Raw genomic sequence first — 7,759 nt, 5'->3', positions numbered from 1 at the left:
TCACCCACTACCACCAAAACACAGAGATTACGCTATGATCTTCCATGAAAACAATCAGTAATTCTTCAAATTTTCAAATAAGAAAGATGATTTTTCACTGCATTTAAACAGCTAAGAACTTCACAAAGATATAGGCTGTACTCTATGACTTTTCATGGTAAAAGTAGGAATACTGAAAGACATCATCTAGATTTAGAGCCCCCTAACTATGATTTTAAAAGATGATTTAACATTTTTTAACTGTGCCTCAGTCTACTCATATGCAAATGTGAGATACTATACATTTACCTGTCTTATTTGATTTTTTTGTTTGTTTGTTTTTGTTTTTCAAGGTAGCATTTCACGCTTGTCCAGGCTGAACTGTAATTCATTATATAGTCTCAGGGTGGCCTCAAACTCACAGTAATTCTACTACCTCTGCCACCCAAGTGCTGGGATTGAAGGTGTGCCCCACCACACATGGCTAATTGTCTTACTTGAATTATCCACTGTGTGACATGCTCTGAGTCATTTCTGGCATATAAAAAATATAGTATGGTTGCTGGATAATATATACATAGATTTTCTGTATACCAAGAATTTCAACTGTTTACAGCCATAGAAGGTGTTCAAAAAATAATACTGAAATTAGTCCTATCCTATGATACTTTGACTTGTAAAAGCAATAAGAATAACTGGAGTACTACCAGTTTTATCTCTTCAATTCTGCCAACAAGTATATTCAATATGTAATGAGCCTTGGGAAAATGTCCTGGGGAAAATATTTTGTAACCATAAACCTATATAGTAGATTATATAATTTGTGTGGCTTATGTATTTTTAAAAGCAGGTTATATATTTTGCTTATAGCTTATATAGCACATATGGGGTGAAATAATTAAATTACCCATTAATTATAAAGTAGCAAATTTTACACACAAAATAATGTTATACCAATGGCAACAAGTTCATTAGAACTGCTGAGCTGACAGAAAAATTTATAAGACTTAAAAACTTTACATAAACATGGTCAAAGAGGGGCATCATTTTAACGTGCCCTTTGATGTACAATCATTAGGAAATGGTTCCTTATGTAAATATCACAATGTTTTGTTTGGTAGCAACCTAAAGTTTTGCTGAGTGTCTCACAGTTCATCACTATGTTACCATAATAATGAATAGCCTAATGGAACAGTCTCTACAATGTGAGTAGCTAGGTATTTGTATTGCTGAAAGCATCCAGATTCCAGTCTTGTTCTAGATTAATTAAATTCTGCCACTTAGAATTACCTAATATAGTGCACCAATGTCCTCTAAAAATGACTGGATTGCAAAGTGGAATTAGACAACTAAAGGTAAGCTTAAATAATGTGTAATTCTTGTGAGGAGCAGTTCAGGAAGGCAGCTGGGCTGCATTACTTTCTGCTCATCCAACTTGACCATGTGACCAGGAATTTCAAAGGCAATGCTGTCCTATGATTATTTGTTCTATTTGCCTGCATCATCCAGCTTGTTGTTTAGTCTAATAGCCTTTCTGCTTAGTCAGTTCTATTCAAGATTTTCTACATCCCATTTGGCTGTGGCAATGCATTCTTGTGAGTGGGTAGGCATTCTGAAAAGTTCCCATGTTTTCCTATTGGGAAAGAATGTGGAAGATAGACCTATTCAAATTTTTTAATCAAGGGCTGCAGAGATGGCTTAGCCGTTAAGCACTTGCTTGTGAAGCCGAAGGATACCAGTTTGAGGATCGATTCCCCAGGACCCACGTTAGCCAGATGCACAAAGGGGCACATTCATCTGTAGTTCATTTACAGTGGCTAGAGCCCCTGGCATACCCATTCTCTCTCTCTCTCTCTCTCTCTCTCTCTCTCTCTCTCTCTCTCTCTCTACCTCTTTCTTTCTCTCTCCATTGCTCTCAAATAATTAAATAAAATAAAATAATCAATAGAATTTCATCTTGTAAGACTTTCTTGAGAAAATAATCATAATATCAATTTATTGAGTCCTTAGTATGTACTGGGTACTATGCTGAATGTACATTTGCTGTTTAACTTAACACAACCATCTCCATTATAATTATAACGTGTATAGCTTCTTGCTATTTGCTAGGTGAACAGGAAGAAGTTTAGTGAAGATGAGTAACTTCAGTTCAGTATCTCTCATAGCAATTTGATGGTAGAGTCAGAATTCAAATCCTCTAAGTTGACTAGAGAGTCTGGCCAGGTTCATGTGATTTTTAGATACTTATTTTAATACCTTCTTTGGACTTACATAAGCATCATGGATGTAATGAGTGATATAAACATGCAGATGAATTATGTAGTTTTAGGAGTTGCTATAGTCAATTAGAAATTAAAGATTTATATGAACTTGAGAATTCTACAAAAGTTCAGCAGGTTTGTTTGTTTTTAACTTGAGGCAGGAAGAAAAAGATCAAGAATTCTGGTTAGGCATGCTGTAGGGGAAAAGCATATTATAAGGAACGGGGCAGAAAGTGCTATGGGAAGTTTTAAGGTACTAGGTTTAGGTTTCATAGAAGGCTTCACAGTCTGCATGACTTACCAGTCTTGGCTGAAGTGTGGTCCTGCTCATGATTGACCCAGCATTGTTTCCACTGTTCTGTCCTAAAGATGTGGTTACATGTTGCCAGAACTGTGAAATCTCTGGGATTCAAGTTCCTCTTCTAGCTGACTTCTACCCTTCAGTCTTTTCTTTCTCCCAGAATGGGAATAGTTTGGAAATTACAATTCTTTGTGTTTCATTGTTTATATCTCATAGACCGGGACAAGTATCTATTTTAAGAGTACCTTCTCTCCTGGCAGGACAGCTACATGAGCATTTCAAAGACAGCAGCAAAATAGACTGGGTTCTTCTGAAGTAACTTGGTACTGGCAGTAGAAAGGATGCAGGAACATTTTTCTCCCCTCAAGGTCTGGAGAACACTTTCTCCCCTCAAGGATACAGGAACTACTTGCTTATGGGCCAGAGCCTTTCTGATGCCCTCTTGGAGCTCTAGAATTCTTACATATGATACCATGCTTTCTTCAGTCAACTTCTCTCAACTGCTCTATCTGGCCCAGATCTGTATAGTGTATAGATGTACTATCCAGCAGACCATAGGCTTGAGCTAAGATTTTGCCCTAATACTTTTCTTGAAGAGTCAATAGGCACAACAACAGCTTCTTTTTGCTTATAGGTTTAACAGTTTATTTACTTTCTTCCTGTGATATCTGGCCCTGTGAGCCTTCTCACAGTCCAGAGAAAAAATGGTGTTCAGTAAATGGATTAAAATGAAAAAATAGAGGAAAGTCTGTTGTCCATATAACACAAATTCCTGCCTTCTTGTTCTAAGCAGTTCAAACTTTATTTTTGGTTATGATGTGGAGAAACTTGGGGAGGGAAAGATGAATGGGGAGAGGGTGGGAAGGAGGGAGGACAGGAAGGGAAGGAGACAGAAAGAGAGAGAGAGAAAGAGAGACTGGGTCTCTTTCTCCTTGCTTCTAATTATTCCCTCCAATCAGTAGGTAGTTTCAAGGGTGGCCAACACTGTCAATCACCCTCTATCCTCCTTTGAAACTCACTGATTATGGGAAAGCGCTTTGCATGTAATCACTTCAATTACTCAGTAAAACTTCCTGTGTTCCTCCTGTTGCATTTTGATTTTGCAATTTTAAAGAAGCTTTGCTACTTTCTCTTTACATTCTGAAAAATACATATATTGGGAAGAACAATCAGAATTAGCTTTAATGATGACCACCCATTTAGCTCATCCAAGTGAGCTAACACTGCATAGACGGCTCTAGGATTACAGTGAACAATAGCGATGACAGAAGCATAAGAAAAAGGAGCTTTAAGCAGAGGTTTAATCCAAGGGTGCAGATCCCAGGGAGATTGCAAACTGGGAACTTGGTAGGCATGCTATTGCATTTGAAACCATTCATTTTGTCAGAAATTCCTCTGGCATGAAGTGCTGGTGTTATTTTATCTGTGGTACATGCCTCTGGCCTTGAACTTGATTGAAAACAAAACAAAACAAAACACAAAAATTTATATTAATCAATTAAAGATCAAAATCACAAAGCATCAGCAACAAATACCCTCCATACCTGGGACTTACAGCACAGGGGATGGTAGCTTCAAGAAAATCCTCTCTAGATCCCCCAGGACTAAGATCCACTCTAAGATATTATAGTTACCCCGTTGGCAAAGTCTGCAGGGTAAGCTGCCAGGCTCCTGATCATGGGTGGTATGGGATTGTAAGAATAGGGTAAGGACTCCTGTCCTGTTTGGCTCAGTGGTGGCAGTCTTTTCAGGATGCCAGTCATTCAAGCAACATGGTGCCAGGGGTCATAGATTTTTCCGTGTGAACCTCTGTACCCTTAGAAACTCAGTGTGGGCAGTGTTATGAGATTTTCTTGTCTCCACATTCAGTGATAACCTCTTTAACATGGAAATTCACTTAAGACTATGCCAGCATCTTGTGAAAATAAATGCACACATATATTATGAATACTGTCTTCTTACAGGTGTGTTAGACACTGAAGTATACAAGGCCTGGCTTTCACATTCGAGAGGTCACAGTGTATGGAAATGGAGACTACTTCCAATTTAGGATGATTATCATCCTTTTCCTACCCTACACTATTTCCACATTCATCTCCAGAAGCAAGAATAAATATGGCCACAGCCAATTTGAGTACCCAATAATAGTTTCTATTGCTCTAAACCTATTTTGGGAATTTATAAAATAACTTTATTGCCTTCTGAAGGAATTTTCTATTCTGTCATTATAAATTATAAAATATTTGAATTAAAAATAAATCTATTGAATTATTGCTATTTTAACAATCTTTACTCATTTTAATCTGGACAATTCACATCCTCTAATTATCAAGAAAAGACTTTATAAACATTTTAAATCACGATAACAGAGATAAACACAGATAATGAACCATATTAGTAAGTCTTTGGGATAACCTGTATTTTATTGAAAATGCTTTTCACTTTTGTGTGTGTGTGTGTGTGTGTGTGTGTGTGTGTATGTGTGTGTAAGTACTGGGGATTATGCATGGTGTGCAAGCTTCAGCCACTAATTACTTTTAATTCTTAAATTGAATATATTGGGTCATTAAATTTTTGGGGGGAAGTGATCTTTTTATTTTAATTTATCCTTAGGCTTTCATATCAGTCATAATGGGAAAATATACTATGTAACATATATCATAACAAACATATTTGTGTTTATAATGATTGCAAAATTGTCGACAAACTTTAAAATTTATTCCTTGCCTTTTCATTACCAGTTACATTCTTCATTAGGTTCCAGAAATCCATTTCCACATATTGGTTGATTTTCTATAATACTTGCAAATCTGAATAGTTATGAAGACATTTTGTTTCAAGTTTTGAAGTATAGCTCCTGGATCATTCATGCTACAGTTGCTAAAAAGCTTTATACCACTGGAACCCACTGTTTTCTGTTGCATGGCGTACATAGCTTTTGGGCAGGAATAATTATTGATGTCATCATATATTAATCCTATATTAAAGCCAAGCAATTGGGCTATAATAATTGACAGTACCTCCAAACTTATATCTTCTGGATACATAGCAACACTTGCATCATAGCTATGATTGTATATTGCATCAGGAAATGCTGCTGCAACATATTTAGGATTCTTCTTGTAAATAAGTAGGTGTGCTATGTCATGGGGTAAGATAGTCTCATTTCCATGCCAAAAGTATTTGTAAAATATTATCAGCATCCCCATTGGTTGAAATTGGCTTTTTATCTGACCACAATTCCAGGGAAGACAATATAATGGTCAATTTGAACTGAGTAAACATAGTGTTGACAAGTTCAATAATCTGGATAATTTTCTCTGTCACAGCCATAACATCTGATCCCATACAGTCATATACAGCCTTTTCCACTATAATGACCATTTCTAGAGACTTGGGTAATAATTGCGAGGGCTTTTTTTTTTTCCCTGAGCATTTAAATGAGCTTTATCCAGTTGGTCTTTTGCCAAATACTACGATACTGCTCTGCTGCCATCAATGCATCAGGATTAATGGTTATTATCTGACAAACTAAGTACTCAAATTTTGCTGAAGATTCCAGGGGTTCGATTCCATAAGTGATATCTTCCAACTGCAGAAATCCCCTAAGGCCAGAACAGATGTCGAGCATCACAACAGAATCTGGAAATTCATCAATATGTCTCTGGTAATAGCAATGCATCATAAAATATGAAGCCTTAGAATTAAAAGATCCAGTTTCATTGTACGTATATACAAAAAAATTCTGGGATAAGAATGAGTGTTTTCTGAGATGCAGGGTGTATTATTGTTTCCCATCAATTATAATGACATATGTCACCATTCTTTCTGAGTCCTCACATGGTGGCATCTGAAGTTTGCTTGCAGTGAGTAGAGGGCTTGGCTTGCCCATTTTCTCTCTTTCTGTCTCATAAATAAATTTTAAAAATTTTGTAAATGAAAGCAAACACAATTGTGGAAAGATAAGTTTTTAAGAAAAGTGATACACAACTGCCAACTTTAAAAAAAATTATTTATTTATTGCTTAGTTTTTCTTTGCTGTGTGTGTGCAGGTGTGCACATACCACAGAATGTATGTGGAGATTAGAAGACTGGTTTTTTTTATTATTTTTTTTTATTTTCAAGGTAGGGTTTCACTCTAACTCAGGCTGTAATTCACTATGCATTCTCAGGCTGGCCTCAAACTCATGGCAATCCTCCTGCCTCTGCCTCTGCCTCCTGAGTGCTGGGATTAAAAGTGTACACTACCATGCCCCAGCTTGAAGATTAGAGAACTTTTGATCAGTTCTCATCTTCCACCTTCATTGAAGCAGGGTCTCCCATTTTTCACTCTTCCCCAGGATCTTCCATGAGCATCAAAGGAATTCTCCTGTCTTTGCCTCCTTTCTCACTCTAGGTGCACTGAGATTGCAGAAGCCCATCACATCTTTCAGGTTGTTATTTGGGGACTGAATATGTGTACTTAGGTACTCAGAGTTGTGAAGCAAGTGCTTCACTAAGCCATCTCACCAGCCCAGTATCAACTATTTGAAGGAATGTTTGTAAATTTATTGCTTATAATTTCTCTTCACATCATTATATGAAAGTATACTTATATGAGTACTCATATTTTTAAATAATTTAATTATGTACAGATAAATAAAATGCTAGTCTTTATAGCACACAAAATTTGGTGATTTAAATTTTATTTCGTTCTTTATGAAACACAATGTTTTATGGCTACTATTAGCTGAAACATTGTGCCACAAGGAGGAAGTAGGAATGACTATATGGATTCAAGATGCAATTGAGAACCTGGGGAGTTACTCAGTGGTCCAACATTTGCTTAGCATGAAGAACGCCCTGGGCTCTATGCACAGCACCATCAAAGGACAACACAAGCATCCATATAAACACTAAATCAAAACATCAGTCTATGTGGCAGCTTCATCTTGTAATATGCTCCCATCGTTTTCCTCATTTCAAGTTCAAAAATTTACTGACATGAGATTTTGGATTTTGACTGCATCTGCCTGAATGAATTTACTGCAGGGTGCTTAGAATGTTTTGTCTTTTAATGGACTATATATATGACAGATAAATGCTAATGGAACTTTTGGTTTCTCCAGTGACTACAACCTGCTCTGTGTTCTGCAGGTTTACTTCATGAGGTAATTTTTCTTAGTCATTTTAAACTTCTTTCTGAAACATGGCTTTTTTCTTTCTTTTTTGCACAGGC

At 36.6% G+C, this 7,759-nt stretch overlaps 1 pseudogene; it reads right to left on the bottom strand.

Moving 5' to 3' along the window:
* Nucleotides 1-5,275: 5,275 nt before the first annotated feature.
* Nucleotides 5,276-6,391, bottom strand: LOC101602024 (annotated as a pseudogene).
* Nucleotides 6,392-7,759: the final 1,368 nt, after the last annotated feature.

This window comes from Jaculus jaculus, chromosome 10 (assembly GCF_020740685.1).
Source record: "Jaculus jaculus isolate mJacJac1 chromosome 10, mJacJac1.mat.Y.cur, whole genome shotgun sequence".
Taxonomy (NCBI): domain Eukaryota; kingdom Metazoa; phylum Chordata; class Mammalia; order Rodentia; family Dipodidae; genus Jaculus; species Jaculus jaculus.
The sequence above is the reverse complement of the archived record's forward strand: the minus strand, read 5'-3'. Positions and strand labels throughout refer to the sequence as shown.